At 43.3% G+C, this 15,637-nt stretch overlaps 1 protein-coding gene across 1 annotated transcript in view; it reads right to left on the bottom strand.

Moving 5' to 3' along the window:
- The window catches only part of rspo3 (R-spondin 3), a 79,652-nt gene that overhangs the window by 1,904 nt on the left and 62,111 nt on the right, over positions 1-15,637 (bottom strand). The gene's annotated exons all lie outside the window — the stretch shown is intronic.

The following is a 15,637-nucleotide window of genomic DNA, read 5'->3' as shown; positions in this document are numbered from 1 at the left end:
CAATTAAATGTTGAAGACACAAAAAACATAATGAAAAAATATTATTTGTCGATGAAGAATCTGCTCTAATGGGAACGCTGCACAACATATTTTTCTAACCTGAGGAAAGTAAATAAGTATGTAAATAAATGCAAATCAAGTAAAACTTCAGAATGCCGAGCAACTATTAAATCCTACACCACACATCCTCATACTGCTGATGCTGGAAATCTGAAATAAAATAAGTAGAAAATGCTGGAAATACTCAACTGAGCAGGCAGTATCTGTGGAGAGAAACAAGTTAATTTTTCAGGTCAATGAACTTCCACCAGAACTGAAATAAAATCCTGCAAATACTCAGCATATCTGACAGCATCTGTGGAGAGAGGAACAAAAAAAATGGACAGAATCGTCCATTCTAGGTTCAGTGGCGGGCATGAAATGGGAGCGATTCCCTGCACTTATCAGCTCATTAATTATGCATCTGTGCGGAGCACGTCAAATCTCATTGTGAACACGGTCTTACTGCATTCGGACATTAACTACTTCAGCATCTGAGGAGTCATGAATTGTGCTAAACATTGTGCAATCATCAGCGAACATCCCCCCTTTTGACCTTATGATGGAAGGAAGGTCATTGATGAAGCAGCTGAAAATGGTGGGCCTAGGACACTACCCCCAGGGACTCCTACAATGATGTCACGGAGCTGAGATTATTGACCTCCATCCACCACAACCATCTTTCTTTGTGCTAGGTACAACTAAGTGAGTCCAACCAGTGGAGAATTTTCCCCTGATTTTCATTGACTTTAGTTTTACTAGGGCTCCTTCATGCCACAATCAGTCAAATGCCACATTAATGTCAAGTGCAGTCACTCTCACCTTACCTCTGGAGTTCAGTTCTTTTGACAATGTTTGAACTAAGTCTTAATGAAGTCAGAAGTTGAGTAGCCGTGGCAGAACCCAAACTGAGCAAGTTATTTGCTAAGCAAGTGCTACATATTAGCATTGTTAATGACCTCTTTCTTCACTCTACTAAGATTGAGAATAGCCTGATGGAGTAGTAATTGGCTGGGTTAGACTTTTCTTGCTTTTTGTGTACAGGACATACCTGGGCAATTTTTCACATTGCCGGGTAGATGCCAGTATTGTAACTGTACTGGAACAGCTTGGTTAGGGGTGCGGATTGTTCTGGAGCATAAGTTTTCCGTAGTATTGCTGGAGCAGTATCCATTGCCTTCGACATGTCAGTGGATCTGTAAACTTATTACTTCAATGCATTCAGTGACCATTTCCTTTACTGGTTTTCCTCCACCTCAAAGTCAGCAAGCCAGTGCTAAGTTGGGTGCCTGGTCTCCATCAAGACATGGCATCCCCACCCCACTCCTTCCAGGTGATGGACATGCTGGAGGACCAGAGATGAGTGTTCCTCCTGTTCATACATGATTGTGCATAGAAAAATTGTTCTTTGACTAGAGTCATGGGAGCCATGTTCGAGAAGCCTCCCTCTGAGACATTCCCACTTTCTTTCACTACCCTTGAGATCCTATAGAGATAAACTAACCACATGAGCACTTGTCAAGCATGACCACACAGCCATGAGGATGGAGATTAGAGTCATGTGTTGGCTTGGCTTCATCAGCCGTTCCACTTTGAGGCACTCAACTTCCTTCCTTCATCCTTGCCTTTGACAGCAACAAATAACAAATCACACAGAATGAAAGGCAGCTCTGTAGCTTGGTGGGATCTCGATATTATGAGACCCATGAGTTAGGAACAATCCTGCTGCCATGTGGGTTTCACCATGAAGAGAGCAAAATGTTGCCTCAAGATTATTCTCTTCCGTCAATCAATTGTGCTGACCTTGAACTCCCCCCACCCAAAAAGACCTTCCTCCCTCTTTGAGGGATCGTGCTCACTGACTAACTGTGTTCTCCAGGTCAGAATAAAAACATTGTGCATATTTGCTTTCAAACTCACTCCACCACCTTCTACACTCCCCCTGTTACCCACCAACTTCTCCCCATCACCCTTGACCCTCCCAATACCACCATTCCTCTCCCCTCTGTCACCCTTAAACCTGCCCCTATTTTCCTGGATCCTATTACTCGCCATTTTCAGATACCTTCCCTCCCCTCAGAGCCAACACCCATTATCATCACCATGCCCTCTGTAACCCTGGCTCCGCCCCCTCCCATTATCTTGACACTCCTGTGATGAACCTTCACCTAGCAGACTATCACCATGAACCTGCCAACTTACTGCATCCCACTCCCCACTCTGACTGTGACTGTTCCCTCCTCTGTTCAGTACCTGAGTTCAGTCCTCAGGATCCCATTGTCTACAGCACCAAATTCACCCTCTAGGGCGCACTCACCCCGACCATCCTTGCCCATTAAATCCTCTTTCCCCAGAACCCCCAGACCCAAGAAGAAAGGTTCTTTCTTCCATCTAATGTCACTGCACCCTCACACCTTGCTGCATCCACCCCCCACCTTGGACACTCTTTCCGTCTCTCTCCACTCCTTCCCCAGAGACTCTCACCACTTCCCTGGACACTCTCTCACCACACCTCTCCCTCACTTCCATGGACAGTCTCAAAGTCTCCACCCCCCTCAACCTCCCCAGACAGTCTCCACCCACTTTCCTCAGACACTCTTCACGCCCCCACCCCCCCCAAAACCTCCAACCATTACCTGTGCCCCATCCAACCTCCGCTCCACCCTGACTCCCTTCAATTGCCTTCCATTTCCAGCCTTCATGCAACCTTTGCTTGCGGTGCCCAAATATGAGTCAAGTTACGGGTGTATCCCGAAGAAGGTGAATGCAATGTTTACTGACCTCAAAGTCATGAAAGAAGTGAAGCGCTCCAGCTGCATGCCATTATACAGAATGGTAAAATTTCTAATCTCTGATTAGGGAACTTAATCTGGCGGGGGAACTGCATTCCGGCGAGGTGATCTTTTAATAATTTGCTAATGGATGCTAAAGGGCTGCCCGACATTGTTCTTCGGGAAGCTTGACCTGCTTTTAACCCGCCTTTAAAGTCCCGGAAACAAAGTTCCTAAAGTTCATTCTGACGTCGGGAAACTGAATTTTTGGCCTCATTCCAAATTAAGTTGCTCCTCCTGCCAAGTTTCCCGCTGCTGGCAGAACCAGGAGATTTCACCCAACATTTCAGGTCATTAAATTTCAGAACTATTTTGATGGCAGCATAATAATTAACTTAACATATGAGCAGTATAACATTATTCCTGGCATCCCCTAGTTGGTAACTTATAATAGTAGCTCTAACGGCAGTTGTCACTATTTATAACATACATGTCTTCTGCTGGCTGGATTAAGAGCTATACCAGAAGTGGTTTTGGGCTAGATTGCCTCTCCCTCATGCCCCTTCTAGCTGGGAAATGCGCAAGGGCAGAGAATATGAGTAAAATGCCTCATTCCTGTGCTGAGTAAAATGAAGGCACAAAAATGGCAGTTAATATTACTTGTAGCTTGAAACAATTGTTTGTAAATAAACCTCGAATCATGCAGTGCAGAATAACTTTGGTGAACAGCTGTCAGATCATTTTGAAAGAGAAGTTGAAAAAAGACCCACATCCATTGGAAAGAGAACCCAAATACCTTGATCAGTAATCAACACAAAACCTGAAACTTAGACATAGCCACTGAGTTATTGTTTGACATTTTCTTATAATGATGATATTACATTTCACAGCTGCACTACAGAAAAGGGAAAAAAAAAATGTCAACACAATGAATGGCACATCCTGAGGCCCCCGGGTGCATTTCAGCATTTCTTAGTCATTGATGATAAAAGGACCCTGAGATCATTGCACTTCTGACTTTTAGTACGTTGCAAACTATTTCGAGCAGTCGAGATAAAGGAGGAGGGTTTTTGTCATAACCGATATGTCTTTGTCCTCCATCGGAATCTTATCAGCCAGGGAATGCTTGCTTCCTTCATCTTTCTTCTTTTCCATTTCCATTCTGACTACTCAAACTAACTCTATCTCTATTACAGTCATTGTGAAACAGCTTTGAACTCCTGTGCTGCTTCCATTTCATTTCTTTCACATAAGGCTCAAAATTCATGGCAGCTGTAAACAGTGCTTTGCGAAAGAGCAGCGCAAGCACAATTGACACAAGACATTGACAGTAAAAGCATAATTTCAGCGCATGTTACATCTAAATATTCTTTTAGAAGTCAGGGTTCTATGCACCCCCGACCCAAATTTTGCCTCTCTATTCTTGCTCTCTGTACCTCACACAAGGGGCCAATACCAATGTATGACTACTTCCTCACATGAGAAATTTGAAACTACAATAGCATGGTATGGAAGCATACAGTCTGTGACAGTCTTAGATTCAATCCTTGGTCTGAAACATAGCAACAGAGCAGACCACTCAACCCTTCAAGCCGTATCTGTCATTTTATTAGATCATGGCTGATGTGTCAATTTACATGCCCTATTCCATAACCCTTAACATTCCCCCCTAATGAAAACATATTAGTCTTCAAGTTTTGAACTTTTCAAATGACCTAGCTGCAATCATTGTTTGGAAGAGGCGGTTCCAAATCTCCCCTTCCGTATTCTGTGCTGAGATAGGTATTAGGGCATTGGAATTGACCTCAATGCCTGTAGACTAGACAGTAGGAGAAACAAATCAGCCAAAGTTCAATGAAATAACACCATGCCCAATTCTCCTTCCCCACCTGGCTAAATTATGTTGCCTTATTGATATAACCTTAGTGGAGATATCAGTCCATTTCTCTTCATAGAATAGTTTTGAGACACTCAATTGTGACCAGAAACACCAGAGCTGCTGAGCCATCATATTTCACCATTAATGATCACTGCTTTTTGCTACCTGATCCCACTATGTCTGAATAATGAGCATAGTACTGAATCTAGATTTCACAATTCCCTAATACTAGTTATAAGGATGTGTTTTTCAAAGATACAGTTTTTATTTTTCTGGCTGGATTTTAAAACAACTAGACACTCTCTACAGGCCATAGCAAAACGGCCCAGACTAATACAATACACACAATTTTACATTCAAGCCAAGTGGGATGAAAACAGACACTCAACCCCCTTGGGAGCATGAAACACTCATCACCTGTCAATTCACATCATCCTCAGACTTTTCCAATGTTTCTGAGATGGGACATCAAAATGCAATTACCTGTTCTGAAGCAATGACTGCAGCAGACATGAACTAATAACATTTCTCTGCAATATAGGCCCAGAAAAGTACTGTCAGCACACATTACCAAGCAGCAGGCAAAGAATAAAAAACAATGTTATACTGAACATAGGAACATAATAACACAGACTGCTGATGTTCTGTGCTCTCTTCTGTCTCTTCGTCCCTGAAGTGCTGCATGGTTTACAAAAGTAACCACCCTGAGAAGAAAAACTAACTATGAACCATGATGTTTACCTCCTTCAGTGTTCTTTTCATCATCTCTATTATTCCTTCTGTAATCCCTACTCTCATTTCTTTCATCTCTTGTCCCACAGTCCTTGTATCTTCTAGCACTTCAATCTTCCTCATCCTGTCTTCAATTCTTTTCTTAATTTCCTCCTTCTCCCTTTCGGTTCCCTATCCTGATCTCTCTTACTTGTTCTGCAATGCCAGTCTTCATCTCCCTTATGCCATTTGCAAATCCCTGTCCTTCCTTGCTCTTGACAACAAAGCAGAATACAACTGAATGTGGAACCAAGGAACCCTAGTAAACCTGAGGGCAATTGGGATTAGGGGAAAATTCTCAATTTCTTGCAGTCATACCTAATACAAATGATGGTTGTGGTACCAGCCCTGGGACACTGCTGCAGGAATTTCTCACAACCATGTTCAAGGTCCAACTATCCCCAATGGTTTTCTCTCTACCATAAAGTCAGAAGAAGCAGGGCTGTTCAATGATTAATGGAGTTTTTAGTTCCATTAATAACCTTTCAGATAATGAAGCAGCTCATACCCGAATATATCAAGACTTGAATAACATCCAGTTGGAAAGCAATAATATTCATGCCACATAATAATGATCTCCAACAAGAGAGAGTTTAATCAACTCTCCTTCACTTTCAATAGCATTATGTAGTATCCAGCATCTACATCCTGTGTGTGTGTGTGTGTGGGGGCGGGGGCGGGGGGGGGGGGGGGGGGGGGGGGGGGCGGGGGGGGGGGGGGGGGGGGCGGGTGGGGGGGGGGGTGGGTGGGGGGGGGGGGGGGGGCGGGATTGCCATTTATCAGAAATTCAACTGGATCATCCATATGTTTGCCACAGTCACTGGAGCAGGTTAGTGGTGCATGGCTCATTTCCTGACTTCACAATGCTTCTCCACCATATATATATAACACCAGTCAGGAATGCGATGGAATGTCGGGACATAATCTGGGCTTTAAAGCCCCAGAAGAATCAATGGGATAGGCAAAATGAAAACTCCTTAGAAAAACATAATGGCTGGAATTTTACTGTCCCGCCCACCACGGGAATTGGAGAGGGCAAGGGGCGGACAATGGAAAGGTCCGTTGATCTCAGGTGGGATTTTACAGTTTCAGGACAAGCGAGGCCCTAAAATCCCACCCAAGATGTTGCAGATAATTGGGTAACGTACACTTTCTGCTGAAGAATGGTGATTTAATAAAAAATGTATGTGTTTGCGAAGCTATGAATTGCCTGCTGGTTGGCTTCAACTTTTCTTAAAGCTTGTGTCATTTGCTAATCAGCAGTTCAGGTGCACCATAATCTTCCTTGGAGGGAGCTGGCACTGTGGTACTAACATAGGGACATAGGAAACTGGAGCAGAAGCAGACAAATTGAGTCCTTCGAGCCTGCTCACCTTTCAATCAGATCATGGCTAATGGAGAAACAGGGAGAACATTTGGGTATGAAGACAGATGTTGCTGGATTAGGAAGGTGGCACCATATTGACTTTAAGGTTTCACTTTTTATTCCAACCGACATGGAGCAAGAAGGATCTCAACTATGCAACAGAGAAACAGATATTTATAGCTCAGAAAAAGTTGAGGGGAAGTACTGCAAAAAGCTGTAAAAAGGGATTCTGGTTGTTTACCATCATCTGTCTACAAATTAGCAATTGTCACAAAAGGCTGAGAGTTTGGGGAACGGCATAGTACTGAACGTCATTGAGTGCAAAAGACAAACAGCATTCTGCAAAAAGGCAGAAGCACCAAAACTGTATTTTGTTCAAAATATCAAAATTAAAGTGGCATGGTGGCACAATGGTTAGCACGGCTGCCTCACAGCATCGGGGACTCGGGTTCGATTCCGGCCTCGGGTCACTGTCCGTGTGGAGTTTGTACATTCTCCCCGTGTCTACGTGGGTTTCCTCCAGGTGCTCCGGTTTCCTCCCATAGTCAGAAGATGTGTGAGTTAGGTTGATTGGCCATGCTAAATTGCCCCTTAGTGTCAGGGGGACTAGCTAGGGTAAATACATAGGGTTATGGGGATAGAGTCTGGGTAGGATTGTGGTCGGTGCAGACTCGATGGGCAAAATGGCCTCCTTCTGCACTGTAGGGTTCAATGGTTCTAAAGTCCTGTCTTGGCAATATTGACCCATCCTTTAAGACAAATAGCACTAAAACAGTGTATCTAGAATCGGTCATGCCAGGTTTTTGTCATTGAATTGCAGTTGGTGCTATTGTATGTGCAGAGGCCTCTGACATTCATTTACATTAGTTTACATTTCAGGTGCAGTCAGATGGTAGACACCAGAAAACACCAAAAAGTGATGCTATTTTAGAACAAAATCAGAGAACATTCAAATGCACGCCAGCTGCCTGATGCCCAAGTGAGCCCCACCTAATCATCTGGCGGGCAGAGCACATGAATGCTGCCATTTTGCTCCAGGATAGCCCTGCACATGAACTTCCTCCATAGTTTCTTTGGAATATACCACCTGACTGTACCTCCTGCAATGGCCTGTATTTCTTAATACAGATTATTATTATGCTCAGGTGGTTGGAAATTTGCCCCAAGAAGTCTCGATAAAAGAAATACATGGAACAGTTATTGACTGCATAAAGTTTGAATCCTGTGCGGATTAGAAAGTGAAAAATAAGTAATCTTCTATGATGCACGTTCATTGACATTATGAAGATTCAAATGCCTCTGACCTTCCTTGTAACTTGAGGCATACTAATGTTGGAAGAAAGGGTGAAGTAGTCTTACTGATTACTTCATATTTGGACATTTGAGCTCAGCTGCACACAAACCTGCTGACAAATAAACTTTTGGACTGTTTGCACCAAGCTGCAATCAGTTTATCCCAGTTTCTCCCTGACTTTAGGTAATTGCATCATGTTTAGAACTCCTTTCTCATTTTTGTGTCTGCACTTCTAACCATGCATTCATGCATGTTAATATTTCTGCCAGGTTTTGAAGAACACACTAGTTTCAGCACGTTAAGATATCCACACCAAATAACTTGGCTGTATTCCTCATTGCTTCAGCCATGAGTGACTCTAGTTTAATGGTTCACTTGCATCCATTTTGCAATTTGGAGCTGCCAATGCTCTTCATGGATTTTCAGCATTTGTGATCAGTATACCGCAGTTACAAGATCTTAAAATCATTCTCAAAATCAGGACACACTGGGGCTGATTTTCCTCCACCCTGATTTAAGATGTTAACAGGATGGAAGTGGTTGGGAAATCAGTTCCACATTCCTACTGTATTCTTTTGAACCTTCCAATAAGGTCTGGGCTAAGCTTATCATAAAGTTTGTGTTTGAACATTAACAAATGAGCATTATTTGAAATTGGCGAGGGAAGGATGCTGCTCCATCTTTCAAATAATGAGCATGCTGGATATTGAGTCCCCGATATGCCAATAAAATCTTGTGGAAAGGATTCAGTTGGGACTTTGCTATCATATTCTCACTTATACTAAGGGGTGGCACGATGGCACAGTGGTTAGCACTGCTGCCCCACAGCGCCAGGGACCCGGGTTCAATTCCAGCCTTGGGTCACTGTCTGTGTGGAGTTTGTATACTCTCCCTGTGTCTGCATGGGTTTCCTCCAAGTGGTCCAAAGATGTGCGGGTTAGGTTGATTGGCCATGTGAAATTGACCCTTAGTGTCAGGGGGATTTGTAGGGTAAATGTGCGGGGTTACAGGGATAGGGCCTGGGTGGGATTGTGGTCGGTGCAGACTTGATGGGCCGATTGGCCTCCTTCTGTACTGTATGTATTCTATGAGATCTACATAACTGAATTTGAAATTATACATATTAGTTACAATACATACCATGATGCATCGCAAATGCAGAGGCTCATATGAAGGATAAAAACATTACAAAGCATTATGAAGTTCCTACAGTGGAGAATTTATTGCTCAGCCAATTCACTGCAGCGGGACAGGAGAATCCCAGCCAAGGGAATTCCAACCTTTGTGTCATCCACACCACTTGTCTTTTTACCTATTTTTGTACATACACTTCCCTTGTCCAAGTTATTAATATATTTTGTACATTCACTTCCCTTGTCCAAGTTATTAATATATTTTGTAAATAATTGTGGCCCCGGCACTGAGCATTATGGTACTCCATTAGTTACAGGTTGCCAACCTGAAAATGCCCCTCTCATCACAACTCTTGTGTTCTATCAGTTAGCCAACACTATGGGCTCTGACCTCATTATGTAACCTTTTGTGCAGTACCTTATCGGATGCTTTTTGGAAATCAAAGTATATTACATCTACTGGGGGATTCCCCTTTATTTATATTGCTTGGTACCACCTCAAAGAATTCTAATAATTTGTCAGGCATGATTTCCCCTTCATGAAGCCATGTTGACTCTGCTTGATTGTGTTCTGTATTTCTAAATGCTCTGTTATTATTCCATCTTTTATAGTGGACTCTAACATTTTCCCAATGCCAGATGTTAAACTAACTGGTCTATAGTTACCCATTTTTTTGTATCCCTCACTATACCTTTCACTCCCACTCCACCTGCCAATTCTACCCAGCAAAGTGGCAGAGAAGCATCAGCCCATCCCCATTGCCAACTGAACTCACCCAGCAAGCTCCAAATAACCTCTGTACTGCTACTGAGATTTTGACCAGAATTTTACCGTCCTGCCCGCCATGGGAATTGTAGTGGGCAGGACAGGGACCATGCAAAGATCCGTTGACCTTGGGTGGAATCTTCTTACCTTGGGGCGAGTGCGGCCAGAAACTCTCATCCTTTGACTCTTTTTGCCTGCAGCAGCCACCAAGTCACTTCAACTTTGCTGCAAGATCTAAGTCTATGCAGTTATTTATACACCCTTTCTCCAAAATTAACTATAGCAATCAGAAATTATTTGGGTTCTGTTCAGATATTTTGTGTTGATTTTTCCCAGCCTCTTGGAGCTGAGGTTGGACGTGTTATGCCCCCCCCCCCCAATTCCCCCCCCCCCCCCCCCGCCCCACCTCTCTACCACTACTAAATGTGAAGTTGAGGTGATTAAAGATTGTAGCCTTGTTTGTCACTGCTGTGGAAGGGTTTCCCCTCAAAGCCCAAAGCTCATTTAGGTTATTATTTAATTACTCTAATGCCGGCAACCAAGGGTCCCTCCAATTACAGCCCTCCAAGACAGCCCTTCCCCCTAACCCCAGAGTGCATGTAGATGATGTGGATGGACATGAGAACCCCACTCCCTTCCATATAGGCTTGACATTGGGTCTTGGCAACTGGCAGAAAATCCAGCCCTTTCGTTCCTAGATAGCAATAGTAACACTAAATTAAATTATTACCCCAGTTTCTGAGTGCTCCACTAGATAGCGCACTTGCAACACAAGAGACATTGTCCAGATCCACAGCCAGAATAAGATCAAACTCCGAACACTTAACTGTCTAGACAGACACCAGGTCTTTACATATTTTGTTTTATTCATTAATGGGATGTGGCTGTTGCTGACGGGGCCAGCATTTATTTAACTGTCCCTAGTTGCTCTTGAGAAGATGCTGCTGAGCCACTTTTTGCACTGCTGCAGTCCATGTGTTGTAGGAAGACCCACAGTGCTGTAGGGAAGGGAGGTCCATGATTTTGACCAGTGACAGTGAAGGAATGGTGATATAATCCCAGGTCAGGATGCTGTGTGATTTGAAGGGGAACTTGCAGGTTTTGGTGTTCCCACACATCCAATGCCTTTGTCCTTCTAAATGGTGGAGATTGCAGGTGTGGAAGGTGCTGTTGAAGGAGCCTTCATTAGTAGCCACAATGCATGTTGTAGATGGTACACACTGCTGTCACTGTGTGTCAGTGGTAGAGGGAATGAATGTTTAATGTAGTAGAAGGGGTGCAACCAAGTGCATTACTTTGTTCTGGATGCTGTCAAGCTTCTTGAAGTGTTGCTGGAGTTGCACTCAGACAGGCAAGTAGGGAGTATTCCATCACACTCCTGACCTGTGCCTTGTATTTGGTAGACAAGCTTTGGGGTGTCAGGAAGTGAGTAATTCTTCACAGATTTCCTAGCCTCTGACCTGCTCTTGTAGCCACAGTATTTATATGGTAACCCCCAGGATGTTGATAGTGGAGTCATTCAGCGATGGAAATGCAATTGAATATCAGGCAATGCAAATGACCATTGACTTCAGTGTGTCTGAAAGATCCCACTGGAGGAAAATACCAAATCATTGCCTCAGTCTCTTTTTACGTATGATGAATGGATGGCTGCCAACTCAGTTCTTCGACTATCATTGTCTGGTAACACTCAAGCGACATTTGTTGTCTCAAAACACTTAATCATCCTGTAGCTACAGCTGAAGACTTCACCCATTTATGCAGATCACTGCTGAATTGAAACACTTTGAAATTATTATTCAGAAGTAGCTCTGCGCATTATTACAGTGTTTTACATTTTGATTAACCACAGTAGTAATTGCATGTTCTGGAAACGGTATTGGAAGTTAAGCTTAGTCGATGCAATACTTCCCACAGCCTCAGCCTTTACAATATGACATTGATATTTTCATAACAGGAGTCCAGAGATAAAGAAGTCAAGCTATTGTCACTAATGAAACTACCGGATTGTCTTAAAACCCCACCCGGTTCACTCATGTCCTTTAGGGAGGAAAATTGGAAATTTTTACCTGGTTTGGTCTACGTATGACTTCTAATGCACATTATTGTGATTGACTCTTAAATAGTCCAGCAAGTTTCTCAGTCAAATCAAACAGCTACAGGAAACTCAAAAAAGAATAAAACAGATGGCCCAACAAATATCAACCTCGACACCAAAAGCAGAAAGCATACTTTGCCCAGTCAACTTTGCAAAGCCCCCCTCACTAACATTTGGGGCTTGTGCCAAAATTGGGAGAGCTTGCTTAACAGACTGGTCAAACAACAACCTGACGTGATTTTACTCTCCAAATCATACCTTACAGACAATAAATATTCCAAACTCCTCCATCACAATTCCAGGGTATATTTTATCCACTGGGAGGACAGATCCACCAGAGCTGGCGGCACAATAGATTACAGTCAAGAAGGAGTTGCCCTTCAAGTCCTCAACATTGACTCTGGATCACATGAAGTCTCATGACATCAGGTCAAACATGGACAAGGAAGCCTCCTGCTGATTAATACCAATTGCTCACCTTCAGGTGATGAAGCAGTACTCCTCCATTTTGAACGCAACTTGCAAAAAGCACTGGGAGTAGCAAGGATACAGAATGTACTGTGGTTTGGGAACTCCAATGTTCATCAACAAAAGTGGCTTGGTAGCACCACTACTGACCAAACTTGCTGAGACCTAAAGGGTGATGAGAAAACCAACACGAGGGAAAAACCTACTTATTTATCTATCTGCCTGAGATGCTTTTATTGATGATAGTCGGAGTTTGAGTGGCCACCGCATATTCTTTGTGGGGACAAAATCCCGTCAACACACTGAGCATACCCTCCATCATATTGTATGGCACTACCACCATGCCAAATGGTGTAGATTAAGGACGGTTCTAGCAACACAATGCCCATAAGGCATTGTGAGCCACGACTACCAGCAACAGCCAATTGTATTCAACTAAAATCTGTAACCTCATAGTCCTGGATATCCCTCACTCTACAATCACTTTCATGCCAAGGAATCAACTCTGGTGGACAGCATGCCAGGAAAAGCACCAAATACACCTAAAAATAAGGAACCAACCTGAGAAAACTACAAAAGAGGTCGACACATATGCTAAACAGCAGATGCAGCATGCAATAGACAGAGCAAAGTGATCCCACACCAGCAGATCAGATCAAAGCTCTTTAGCCATGTTACTTTCAGTTGTGAACGGAGGGGGTGGACAATTAAACAACTCATTGGAGGAGACTCCACAAACATCCACTCCCTTCACCACCGATGCTCAATAGCAACAGTGTGTACTATCTACAATATTCGCTGCAGAAAATTCACCAAAGAACCTTAGACAGCACCTTCCAAACCTACAACCACTTCCATCTAGAGGGACATGGGCAGCAGGTACATGGGGACACCATTACCTGCAAGTTTCCCTCCAAGCCACTCACCATCCTGATTTGGAAATGTATTGCTGTTTCTTCGTACTAGCTGGGTCAAAATCCTGGAATTTCATTACATTGTGGGTCAACCCACAGCACGTGGACTGCAGCGATTCAAGAAGACAGCTCACCACCACCTTCTCAAGGGCAACTACGGATGGGCAATAAATGCTGTCCCATGAATAAAAAAAAACTCATTAATGGGGGAGGCCAACATGTGTGTGAATACAAGACACAGGACCGAAGCATTTGCAGCCATCTTCAGCCAGAAGTGCCGAGTAGATGATCCATAATGGTCTTATCCTGAGGCCATCACAAATTCCAGTCTTCAGCTAATTTGATACAGCAAATACTATGGGCCCTGACAAAATCCTGGCTGTGGTACTCAACATTTGTCCTTTAAAACCAGCTTCTTCCCTAATAAATTGTTCCAATACAACACTGGCATCTAACCTGCAATGTGAAGAGTTCCCCAGGTATGCCCGTCCGCAAAAAAGCAGGACAAATCCAATCCAGCCGATTCCATCTCCTTTCAATCATCAGCAAAGTCATGGAAGGTGTCATCAGCAGTGCTATCAAGTGGCACTTCATTCAAGAAGTGAGGCGAGAGTGATTGCCTTGACATCAAGGCTGCATTTGACTGTGTGACATCAAGGTACTCTAGCAAAACTGGAATCAGTGGGATCAAGGGGAAAACTCTCCACTGGTTGGAGTCATGCCTAGCACAAGGAAGATGATTGTTGCCGAAGTCAATCATCTCAGTCCCAGATGTTAGAGAAATTTCAAATAATCAGGGATTTAAGACACTGATAAAATTACTAGCACCGAGTGAAATGACTCCAGATCAGACTTACAGACAAACGGGGTACTGTCTGGGTACTGTCTGCACAAAGACACATATAATCACAGTAAGAAATTTAAACAAGTAAGAGGGTTGCACAAGTATTTCTGAATCATGTATTTTGGATTTTAAAATATATTTTTTAAGTAATCTGTACACTTTAGCCAAAGGCAAGCTGCTCCAGAGCATGATGGGATGAAGTCTGAGTGAGACGAACCACATTCTTTGGAACAATGGAACCACAGAATGTGTATATTCTTATCAGCATAAGTTACGGACAATATGGGTTCCCAATAGAGTAGTTCAATTTATACTGATAAGACAGTGCTTCTCAGATTTGGGAATATCAACAGTCTGACTCAACTATTGACATAATTGAGAGTTGGTGATACCAGTACCATTGAACTCTACAGCTAAGCATCAGGGGTTGCTAAGCGACACGGGGAAGAAGCATCCTGATTCTATGGACCAATGAAATCCCATGATGTCAAAGGTTAAAATGTCATTGGCTAAGGTGTATGACAACTGTTAACAATGATTGATTTGTACTAATGATGACTGGTTCATAACTAACGGGAAGGCTGGAAAAGTGAACTTGAAAATGTATAATTGTCCTTTCTGACATACTGTAACTTCAGAGTGGTATTGGAATGCTCAGGGCCTTCTCTTCAAAGAGGTGTTGGACTGCCCAATGCCCAATCCATCATGCAAACCAGCCTCCCATCCATTGACTGTCTACACTTCCCAATGCCTCGGCAAAGCAGCCAGCATAATTAAGGACCCCACGCACCCCGGACATTCTCTCTTCCACCTTCTCCCGTCGGGAAAAAGATACAAAAGTCTGAGGTCATGTACCAACCAACTCGAGAACAGCTTCTTCCCTGCTGCCATCAGACTTTTGAATGGACCTACCTTGCATTAAGTTGATCTTTCTCTACACGCTAGCTATGACTGTAATACTACATTCTGCACTCTCTCGTTTCCTTCTCTATGAATGATATGCTTTGTCTGTATAGCGTGCAAGAAACAATACTTTTCACTGTATACTAGTACATGTGACAATAATAAATCAAATCAAAATCTCTCCCAGCGATCGTTAGTCAAATACAGATACGTCTTTAGCCAGGATACTGACTTCATGAGTCTTTGTATTAGCTGAGTTTTGTTAATATTCAATCTCGGAAAAACCCCTGGAATACCAGGACATCGCTAAGGAGTTACTCAGGATGGTATCCTAGGCTCAACCATCTTCAGCTGCTGCATCAATAACCTTCACTCTTTCATAAGGTCAGAA

Source organism: Mustelus asterias, chromosome 5 (assembly GCF_964213995.1).
Source record: "Mustelus asterias chromosome 5, sMusAst1.hap1.1, whole genome shotgun sequence".
Taxonomy (NCBI): domain Eukaryota; kingdom Metazoa; phylum Chordata; class Chondrichthyes; order Carcharhiniformes; family Triakidae; genus Mustelus; species Mustelus asterias.
This window is presented reverse-complemented; position numbering and strand designations above follow the sequence as displayed.